This window comes from Limulus polyphemus, unplaced genomic scaffold, assembly GCF_000517525.1.
Source record: "Limulus polyphemus unplaced genomic scaffold, Limulus_polyphemus-2.1.2 Scaffold1334, whole genome shotgun sequence".
NCBI lineage: Eukaryota > Metazoa > Arthropoda > Merostomata > Xiphosura > Limulidae > Limulus > Limulus polyphemus.
Genome location: NW_013666944.1, coordinates 193,245 through 205,416, shown reverse-complemented (window position 1 = coordinate 205,416; position 12,172 = coordinate 193,245). Strand labels below are relative to the sequence as shown.

Here is a 12,172-nt window from a genome sequence, read left to right as displayed (position 1 = left end):
GACATTCAAATCAACAGATGTAGCAACACTTACTGGAATTTGGCCTTTGTTGTTTCCAATCGGCATTTTATCGAAGTTAACTATACACTTCCTCAGTAGTAAATAGTCCAATCCTAATATACATTGGTCTCCAACGTCAGCCAAGTATACTTTGTCTGTTCTTCATGCCCATGAGCTCAATAGTTACCCACACAGGTCCCCACAACCTTGCATAATGTCCTGTCACACCACAGAGCTTCTGTACAGCTTTTGGTACTCCTTTGTGATCCAGCACCTTGATACTCACAAGGGTTTGCTGAGATGCAGAATCTAGAAATTTTCTAGATGCAGAATTTTCCTTTAGTTTTAAACTTTTTTGCAATGAGTTTATACTATCATTTAATATCGTTCCCCATGATTTAAGCTTTCCAAATTCTACTGAATTTACAAAACTGGAATTATTGGAAGTCCAACCCTAGGCTAACAAGTTTTCAGTTTCCATTGACCTTTAAAAAGTAAGTAATTTAATGGGTATTGACCCTCAGGTACCCAGATCGGAAATTTCTACCTAGTGTTAACACATTTATATTATCTAAAGAGACTTTCTACTTATATTTTTATTCACTCCCTAATGAATTTCAAACTTTATAAAGTTATAACCATGAAAAGTTTTATTTTACAAAATAAATTTATTTCATCTCAATTTTTGTGTTGACTTAAATTTAGGCTACTTGACAAATATTTAAAATTATTAGGTTTTTACTTTGGCTAAAAACACATTTATCTAATAGATAAAGTTCCTTATGAATATCCTTTCCCTTGGTTGGTTATAAAGTGTTTTGAAAAACTGCATAGTTAAATATACAACACATACATCTACAAAATTGTTATAAACTCACTAACACCTAGAACAATACTGTAGTATCTGGAATAACAAGTCTAGAAAAGTGTAAACTCGTTGCAATAGGTGACTGAAAAGTGAATAAACCTTTCATTGTTTCCACTTTCTAAATATTAAAATATGACTGCATGACTTGGATGTACGATACATCATGTAGAAAGATTAGGATTGTAAAAGTAACTTATTCTAAATTTGAACACCTGGCTTTTAATATTTTTTCACCAATTGATAAAATTCTTTGAGAAACAAATTTTTAAGTCAATTTTAACTATATTTTAATAATTCTAACTCAAAAGTATTATAGAATCAATATTTTATCATTGTCTGACACTTACTTAATGTAATTCACAGAGAAAAATAATATAAATTCATATTTTCATTTTTTTGCACAGTTGCAAAGAATTGCCTGTAAACAAAACACTTTTTTAGAATAACTATTTGTGCTAAAAACCTATCACCTTTTTTTTGAGAATATATTATCCAATTCCTGATTTTCATGTGCTTCCCTAAGGCCTTGTACAGGCTTTGGTTTAAACCTTGTTATGGTGCTACACCAAGTGGGTTGATCATTTACTAATTAAACAGTTTTGAAGACAACTAAAAAGAAAGTTTAAATATGGATAAAGCAAAAATTAAACTATTGTATTAAAGCAGATTAAATATACAGTTTTAGGATATATTTTTATAGTTTTTTATACTTTCCTTTCATTTGTGAATTGTGAAAGTGTTTGTGTATTAAATTATCTGTTTGAAAGTTACAGAAATTTTGTTCAATGAGAAGACATTAGATAACTTGAATTTAGAGAATGGTTGAATGGATAATAAAGAAAACTTTATTGCAAGTTTAACACAGTACCAAACACATAATGTTTGAAGAAGACTTTGTCATCATCAGGTACTAGCAGTTTACCCAGATACAGGAATATACATAAGAGTATGAAACAAAGAAGTGATATAACTGGGGAATGTTTGAGGTATCTTTTTGATGTTTGACTCTTTAAAATTATGGTGTTTTTACTTTTTAATAGATATACTATGGTTTTATTCAGTTGTTTGTAAACATGAGTTTTTTTTTTTATGTTCACCATATAAAATGACCATATAGATATATTTTTTTTCCATTAACTATCAATTCATTTGAGTTGCACAAGATCAGTGGGACATTACTGCAAAGGTGGATGTATGGTAATATTCAGTCAACAATAACAAAAGATTAGAAAATGCAGTGGTTGGAAATGTCATGAAGCTAGCACCCCCCCCCCCTTTTTCTGCTTGTATGGGTGTGCATAGAGAGTGCTTACTAGTCAGTCAATCAAATGTGATCTATTAACAAATAGCACTATCCCAGTTCACATTAACCAGTTTTCAATTATTGGTTCAGCAGATTGTGATACGATACTATTTACCATAACTTTAAGACCAAAGCTTATTTAAACCAAGTTACAGAATCGTTAAGATTGAAAATGTCAGGTAAAAAATGTATTGCTATTGAGTCACATGAAAGTGAATTTATTCAACAATGTAATACAACCAAAGCTTGTCTTGTCAGATAATGTATGCCATATTCTCTCACATTTGGCAAATTACTTGTATAACTATCATATTAAGTTTATATCAAAGTTCAAACAGGACAAAAAAAAGAAAGAAAATGAATTAATTTGATATACCTACTTTCCAATTAACACTGATCTTGCGATTAGTATGAAACTATTTTTTTTTTGTCCAAGTGGTAAATAAAGTGCTCCCTCAACAGAGTACTAGCAAATATTTGAAAAGTTTCTGTTCATATCTTTTAACACATTAAGGGCCAGAACTTTTTGAAAATTTATAACACTTCTTTGTTGTGTTTAGCTTTAGAGATATCATACAAACATGAAACCAATATCTGATAAACAAATTTAATTTTGTAGTAAGCATCTAATACAGCAAACAGGAAACTGAGCACAAAACAGTGATGCTAAGTCGATTATGCAAATTAAAACAAAATCTAAACGTACAGTGGTTAATGAAATTATGAATATATCTCAATCTGCTTACATTTCTATGCAGAATAATGTGATGCAAGTGTAATTTGGAAAGTTTAAAACAATTCACTCAATTTTTTAATTTATAATAATTTAAACTTGCATCCTAAAATTGGGTTGAGGCAACATTTCTCAAACTTTTGTCATCCACACCCCTTTAATAAACATGCTTTCTTGCAAGATCCCCTTTATTTCTTGAAAGAGTGAGTTACGTGATGAGATGTAATACACAGATATGCATCAAAATGCTATATGTGTTTTAGTAATTACTTATTATTTTCATTAATAAAAATATATTAAAATGCATAATTTGACATTATTACACTACTGGTTTAAGGAAATGAAGTTTTCAAAACACGAAACGAGTCCTGCAGGTTAGGGGAGTTTAAGAAGTCGTCTATGGTTCTGTGGGAAGTTGCTTGTAGCAGCTCCTAGAGAATTGACCAAAGGTATTCAATGGGAAGTTGTGAAGACTTAAGAACAAACCACCTGGAAATTTATTTATGCTTTCTTTAAACATTCTTTTCTTTTATGAAAATATTTGCACATAAAATTATGCCTGTTTGAAAGCTAAAGAAATTTGATGAAAAGATATCAGGTAAGTTTAAAGAGTATGAAAGGTGACAACAGAATATTCTGATGACTGAAATTCTTCTTTATTGATTATTTTTAAGTTTATCATAATCAAACAAGCTTACAATTTATAGAAAAACTATACTTCATAGATACAATTTATTTCAACCAATAATACAGTTAGCAAAAATATGGTTAACTACCCAGACAGAGGTAATGGTGATGCAAATTTTGAAAAGTCAGGTCAAGGATCACCAATAAATTTTCAGTTTTTACCATATTTTTTGGTTTGTAGCTGAAATTGGTGACTACTGTTATCAACAAAATAAAGTAACAAAAGAAATATGTTTATAAATATTAGTCTAGTTGAAACTGAATAGTTATCAAAATGGAACTTTCTGATCAACAATAAAAGAAATTTGAATTGTAAGGTTAAAAAAGGGATTGTTAATGTTTTTTTTCAAAAAAAAAATTTAGAAGTTTCACAAACTAAGAAAAAAAATATAGGAATATTTAATTAATTTATATGAATTTTTAAACCCAAAATTAGATACATTTTAGTAAATTTGTCCAAAGTTTTATACAAAGTGGTTAAGTAGTGCCACTGTCTAAAAATATTTATAATCATGGTCATCATACTGTTTGATATAATAAACACCAATGCATCTACAGTCAAAGTACTGACTGACATTGTTGCTTATAAACAATACAGAAAGGAACAGTTTCCCAGAAGGAATCAAATACTTATTAAATGCTAAAGAACATACTTTTTTTGTTGTTGTAAACACACACACATTCGGGTTGTACTGAAATTAATTTCATGTTTTTGTCCATCTTGATAGACATTTCTCCTACTAAAAGCCTGTCCTTCATTAAAACACAGGTGTTGGAGGCAACTACTGGTATCCATGTTAGAATGTAATCTCATTATATGGATATACAAGAACAATACATAATAATATAGTACAGCTTAATGACATTACATTTCCTTAAAAAACTATGCATATAAAGTACAGAATTGAGGAAAAACAAAGTATTTGTGAAATGTACAATTGTCTTTGTTTTTTCCTCTATTCTGTAATTATGGAGTTTCACCAAGCACCAATGGTTTTAAGTATCAAATATATATAAGTAAATACAAAGCATATACAAAACTCAAGTACATATGCTTCAAGAGAATAATGCAGAGAATATATGATTTATTATCAATCACAAACATTTAAATTTACTTGCTGTTGATTCACTGTTTATGTAGCAATCATTGACATTTACTTCTTCTCAACAGAAAGATACTTGTATTTAGTCATTCCACTTCCTTGTCAACTATCATCATAAATAAACGGAATGATACCAATATTGTGAATTCAAATAACTTTCAGGGCAGAAATATTACTTTATATAATTTAACGAACTTCAGCAATACATATAATTTTAAAATAAACATTACTATTTTCCACTAAATTACTATTTTACAACTCCAAAGAGTCCAATCACACTTTCATGTTTCTGCTGTAGAGTTGAATAAAAAGCACTATATCAGGGTATGATAACCATCATGTAGGACTAACAGCCATTGGAAATTTGATTCTACCTTTCTTTTGTTTAATTTTAAGGAAGAAAATGATTAACCAGTTTTAAGGAAATTTGATAACAGCATACAGTTTAGTATAATATCTACAATGTTGTCTTGTTAATGATTTGAAATATTAGCGCTTTGACTTTTAAAAAGTAAACTTGAGACATTTGGTAACTGAAAGTGAAAGATATACAAACACATCCAATGCTAAAGTTTAGCTATTTAACTACACAGGCCTGTGATGGATTTACTGTCTTGAAATTTTTACATGTTCTACAGTAATTCCTGTACGCTGAACCCAAAAATTATATCCATTTTTCTCCATCATGTAAAAGTTTTCTTTGAAATCTGGTCACATTTTGTTATGCCTAAAGTATTGACAGCCACTGGCTATAGATTTCTCTAGACCAATCGTGATATGAGTTTTATTGATCATTCTAGAAACCCCGAGGAACAAAGCACTTGTATATAAACAGTTAACAGGCTACATAACATATTATTTCTGGATAGTATTTGTTTGTGCGTGAACTTTGACATTATTTTTTCTTTTCATTATTATTTATTCCTTGCTATGGCAACAAGAGGGTGTGTAAATGACCCACACATATTCTGTAATATTTGTGGTAAAGAAACAAAGGCAAAACATTACAGAAATCGTCAAAACAGCATATTACAAATATTTTGGAATAAAACTTGGGGACCAAGACAAATCATGGGCTCTGCTCAAAGTTTGCATCGTTTGTGTTGAAGAGTTGAGACAATGGACTAAAGGTAAGAAAAGGTCTTTGCTTTTTGGAATTCCAATGGTCTGGTGTGAGCCTAGAAACCACAGAAAAGACTGCTATTTTTGCACATGTAACGTGCAAGGCTACAACACTCAAAATAAAAAGGAAATTTCTTATCAGAACCTTCAGTCTGCTATAAAACCTGTTGCTTATGGACCTGATGTACCTGTACCTACTCCACTAGACTCTTGATACAGTTTCATCTGATTCTGAATCTGATGTCAATAGAAATGATGATAGGGGTTTTTTCAACCTGAAACGTCTGGTGAACCACAACTTTTCATACAAGGTGAACTAAATGATTTGGTGAGAGATTTGGGCTTTCCAAAGGATTCTTCAGAGATTTTGGGGTCCAAACTTCAGACTAAGAACTTACTTTCTCCAGGGACATCATTTTACTGGTACAGAAATCGTGAGAAAGAGTTTATATCATACTTTTCACAAGAATGCAACACTATTGCTGAATTAATACCAATGCTAGGATCTGCAGTCTATGAACCAAGTGAGTGGCAATTGTTCATTGATTCCTCCAAAAAAAGTCTAAAAGGTGTTCTCCTTCACAATGGTAACATGTATGCATCTTTTCCTATTGCTCATTCAGTTCACTTCAAGGAAACATATGAAAATCTTGAACTTCTTAATAAGGTCAAATACAAATAACATGTTTGGCTACTTTGTGGAGACATAAAAGTCCTTTGTATATTGTTTGGTCAACAATCCAGTTATACAAAGTTTCCTTGGTTTTTGTGTTAATGGGACAGCAGAGCAAAAATTAGCACTGGATAAAGAAGTCAGCCTGATACCAGGATCGAAAAACACTGAAAATGAAAGTTTGGTTGACACAAAGAAAGTCCTATTACCTCCACTTCATATAAAATTAGGCTTGATGAAGCAGTTTGTGAAGACCTTAGATAATGATGGCGACTGTTACAAGTATCTATGTAGGTAATTCCCAGCTCTTTCAGATGCGAAACTTAAAGAAGGGATTCTTGTTGGGCCTCAGATTAGGAAATTGTATTCAAAAGAACAGTTCGAAGGGACAATAAGGAAAGTTGAAAAAGAAGCATGAATTGCCCTTAAAGATGTTATTGACAAATTTTTAGGAAACAACATGGACCCAAATTACAAAAATACTGTCAATAACATGCTCAATAAATTCAAAGAGTTGGGTTGTAACATGAGCTTGAAAGTTCATTTCTTACACTCACATACTGACTATTTCCCTGAAACTCTCTTGTGCCATCAGTGAAGAGCAAGGGGAAATGTTTCATCAACAGATCAGGGAAAAGGAGAGGAGGTATCAGGGAAGGTGGGACATTAGCATGATGGCTGATTACTGCTGGTCATTGAAACAAGATGCTGCAGACATGATACATAAAAGAAACACAGTTTTTTTAACTAAGAGACATAAATTTAAAAAAAAAGCAGGATGAATGATGATGCTTATTTGTTTGACATCAATGTTCTTCCCTTTTCTTCAGTTTGTTTGTATTTTTGTTAAACAAACATAATAATAATAAATGTTCATTGTGGTAAATGAAATAATAATTTGATCTAAGTAAGTATTTTTTTCTTCCCGATTTGTGAAGAATCCTTACGTGATAGAAAAAATGAATATTATTTTCGAAATCTGAATAGCTGAATTATGGAAAAATCCATTATTAAAATCAAAGCCACTTTAATGAAGTTTAATTTCGCAGGCCTTTGCTATAAATTGGAGACACTTTTTGAAATGACGACCATGGAATAAGTTGAACCTGCAGTGTTTAGGTTTAGTTCAAGCTGCATTTACACTAAACACTAGCTGATTAAGTCTATTACTAATACTAATAGTATTAGTAAAATACAAATAAAGTACAATACATAAATACACACACACACACACACACACAAATAAAATCTAATTGCTTCATAATTAGTATTACTAATTTTGACCCTGACTGTTCTTTGTTAAATTACAATTAAGAAGCATCAGAAGTATGACTGTCTTTACTTATACTTTCACAACTTACAAATTCAAGTAAATTAGTACTGGAACATAAAAGTGTTAGATACTAAGAGTAAGATAGTAAATAGTACTGGAAATTGATTTCTGAAACTTAAGTGTATTCTGTACGAACAAATTTGGTGAGGCTCTTACTTAGCTTTATATTTATAATACTAGAAATCTAAAACTAAAAAGTAACAGAAATGAATCAAGACAACTCCGTTATAACACTTCACCTACTTAATATATTAGGGCTCAGACAGTAGTCTAGAACCCAGAGACCTGGAAATTTGTCGTTAATACAATTGTTAGGCTTCACAACTATAGTTTATAACTTAGTACAGATAACCTAACAGTAACACATCATTAACTCCCTCCCTATTCTATTTCTAGTTGTAGGTTCCTTTACTTGAAGCTCCACTTACCTTCTAAAATTGTCGACGATTTGGAAACTTAATTTTGATGAGCATATGTTACTTAAATTATTAAGAATAACAGCTGATAATATAAAGAAATAAAATGATTCTAACTATACAACTCGTATTTATAAGTTTTCTCGTTTCTTCTTAAACTAACATGTTCTAGTAGGGTCCTCTAGCGTCAAAATATATACAACCAAAATAAATAATACATTTCTTGTTTTTTAAGCCCATTATTTCATATTTTTTATCTTAAATATAGCATAAATTATGTTAAGAACAATACACATAGGGCTAAAAAGAACATGTTTTATACTGTGGGATCTCATTTATTGGCCTTTAGATTTTTGTAAAAAAAAAAAGCATTGTTACGTAATATGTGTGTTTGCGTGTGTATATATAGCTACATGATTGGTCAAATTGATTGGGCTCCCGGTGGTCAGTTATGCTAAAAATCGAGTTTTGATACTTGCAATGAACAGAGCATAGGATAGCCCATTGTATAACTTTGCCCTTAACAAAAAAACAAGTTCACTGTATAATTACCTTGTCTTTCCTAACATTTATACGTAGTCCTCTCTTACTGTACACTTTTATTTATGTTTTTCCACATTGATTTGCTATTTTTCTGATCAATTGATACATTAAAAGTTTATAACGTTAGGATTTATTAACAGTCTATTTTCGTTACATAAAATATCGTTTTTATAAGAACAAAATTACCTAACAGGTGGATTTTTTGTTTCTCGCACACTTGGCCTGTCATTGTTTAACAACTGTAATGCTCTCTAAATTATTATTACATGACAAAAAAACAAAACAAAAAATAACTGGAAGTAAACATTTAATACCATAAAAACGTTTAAATTGTACTATTGCTTTCTTTATAACTTATTTGAAAAGGATTATTTTATTTTTTAGGTTAAGCTACAACAATTGGCTCAGACTGGTTCAACATAACCCGAATACTTTGAGAGTAAGTCTGCTGTAGGTGAAAAAATACAATTTTTTCTTCCTCTGGGAAATTAACATTGAATATTTTCAGATATACACGAACTTTGAGCGAGTGTGAACTTCACACACATATATATAGAAATATACCTCGCGCAGTAATGGTCTTATTTTGTGTACCAGTTATACAAACGGTCAAGCAGTGTGTCCTACTTTTAAACATTCTCGCTGGCAGCTTTTTTTTTTTTTTTTTTTTTGTCGAGTTATTTTGATCTTACCAGCATGAATGTGTGAGTGTGAGTGTGGAAATATGTGGAGGCTATGTCCTTTTTATTTTGACTTATGAGAGGATCAAAGACCAGGTCAATACACGCGCTATGTCAGAGCTGATTATACGTTTACATACAAATTCATCACAGAAGTACTTCATATCTTATGGGATTTTCAAAGTTATTTCTGTTATTTACAAGCAATATACGATTTCCTTCTTTTCTCTGTACATATTAATTTTTATTTATTGTTATTGCTTGAGGTATAAAGAATAATTTTACTTTATTTAACGTTATGTTCAGTTCTCACTTCAGCAAACTTCATCAGTCAAGTCAAAAATTCAGTTTAATTTCGCATTAATTTTTTTTAAGTTTCAGGTAGATATATCAGTTTAATTCCGAATTACAATTTTTGCCGTTTCAGGTAGAGATTATTCTCAAAATGAAAGAATCTGCCGTAAAGCATTAGAATTGAATTTTTGTTTCATGAGTGTTAGCATTAAATCTTTCATGTCGAAATTCTCAGAATTTGATGTAAAGTCTCTTTGTCTGCATAATGTTGCTTTGGTTATTCGAGTACAGGTTGTTGTTATAAATTAATGGATAAATCTGAAGCAAGTGCCTTTGACCAACAGCAAAAACTCCCAATCATAACTTTTGATTATGATTTATCAGTAGCATTTCTGAGCTTTAAAATCACGATCTTGATTTTTAAATAAAATTAACAAAATTCAGGTTCTAGATTTTTAATTTTTTTTGTCACATACCTGAAGTATAAATCTGCAATAAGGCTTATATAAAATAATTATTAGACAATCATCCAATTTTCTCAAGTAAAATTAAGCCACACATTTGACCTTTTAATAAATTAGTTCATATCCGATACATGTTACACTATGCGTCAATTATTCTGGTGATTTATTAAAAAACAAGTTTAATCTGTTTTGTTTGGGTCAGTATATTAAATTACAAAATAAAATATATCGAAGCTTCGACTTTTTGTCATGTCGGGCTGAGATCATACAAATCTAATAATTATTTTATATTGGTCTTACCATGGATATATACAGAGGAACTCGGTGTTTACACCCACAATAGATATGTAGTGAGCAAGGCGTTTATATCCAAACACCTTGATACCTGTCTATGGCAGCCACGTTCGATACTTTATTCAAATATCTCACATTAATTTTATTAGCGATTGCTAATAATTAGTCGTATCGTTTTGAATTCCCCTTTATTATTGTTATACGTTTTTTGAGTTATCTATTTTAACTCTTAAGTTTAAAACCCATTTTGTATTATCATCGTTATGCGATTGAGTTACTGTTTAAAAAAACAAGTTACATTTTTTGTCATTTTTATTTTATTTTTCTAGTTATATTTTAGGAGTTTTGTCGTTTTTGTTTTAACCATAATTGGCTATCTTCACTCTGTCTACTACTGGGAATAGAGCCCTGAATTTAAAAGAAAGACATTGCAGTACACCATTGTTAGATATGGTGCTAAGTACTTTGTGTATATTGCACTTCTTCCCGATATTTTTTATGATATTCATGTTTCACAGTTTCACTTATTTTCACAGAACTTCATAGAAGTCCATAAACTATATATATATATATATATATATATATATATATTACTATAGTCAGAAAAACACGTAGGTTTAAGAAGTCTTGATACGAAATGATAAAAATCCTATAAACAGAGCGCTTTCGAAAGGTGGACCTTTCTTCTTCTGGCGCAAACTGTGAATGGTGGTGTTCTTCTTCAGACTTGATAGTAGTTTAGGTATTTAACCAAGGGCGTTCAGAAATTCGTTTGTTCCTCTTCACCCCACTCCTGGTTTATATGGTATGTTACTTCTTCTACAGACTTGGAAGGAGTTTAGGTATTTAACCAGAGGCGTTCAAGAATTCGTTTGTTCCTCTTCACCCCACTCCTGGTTTATATGGTATGTTACTTCTTCTACAGACTTGGAAGGAGTTTAGGTATTTAACCAGAGGCGTTCAAGAATTCGTTTGTTCCTCTTCACCCCGCTCTTGGTTTATGTGTTGTGTTACTTCAGGAGAAGAGGTTTTTCGTCTGTCTGGCGTTGAGCGAGAGACAAGAAATGCAGAGGAGGGTATGTGAAGATGAAACATAATCCATCTATCTATTTTGAAGATACTGAACATCGTAGTAAAATAAAATTGTTAACAATTTTGGCTATGAACCCAATGTTAATAAACTAAAGATATTTAATAAAACAATACAAAGCTATAATAAAACAATGCAAACCTAAGATAAATAAATGCAAGTAAGTTCATATTTGTGCCAAGGTTATCTTCAAGACGTCACCTTTAGATGTATTTAATGTGTTATGTTCAGTACCTAACAAAGCCACGTTAAAGGTAGTAAAACGTATTTTTATTGTATTTGTTCCATCCCACTTTAGCTGTTTTTAATTTTTAAAGTGTGTGGGATTCCTCCAGTACTAACATTTCCTTGTTAATCGATCTTCATATTATACATTTATTTTGCTTTATACATACCAACATAGTATTATTTGAACTTTTTTCTTTCTAATCTCTTTTTGGGCCCGGCATGGCCAGGTGGTTAGGGCAATCGACTCGCAATCTGCGGGTCACGGGTTCGAATCACCGTCCCACCAAACATGCTCGCCCTTTCAGCCGTGGGGCGTTATAATGTGACGGTCAATGCCACTA

At 31.0% G+C, this 12,172-nt stretch overlaps 1 protein-coding gene across 3 annotated transcripts in view; it reads right to left on the bottom strand.

Moving 5' to 3' along the window:
- Positions 1 to 8,403, bottom strand: part of LOC111086696 — a 21,518-nt gene extending 13,115 nt beyond the window's left edge. Inside the window, exons 1-2 of one of the 3 annotated variants that reach the window (XR_002611424.1) lie at positions 8,251 to 8,376; positions 2,765 to 3,393 (exon numbers count right to left, since the gene is read on the bottom strand). The gene's annotated coding sequence lies outside the window, so the exon portion shown is untranslated. Of the gene's footprint in view, positions 1 to 2,764; positions 3,394 to 4,253; positions 4,377 to 8,250 lie in introns of those variants that run through there. The other 2 variants (XR_002611425.1, XM_022390567.1) reach the window with 2 other exon arrangements.
- Positions 8,404 to 12,172: the final 3,769 nt, after the last annotated feature.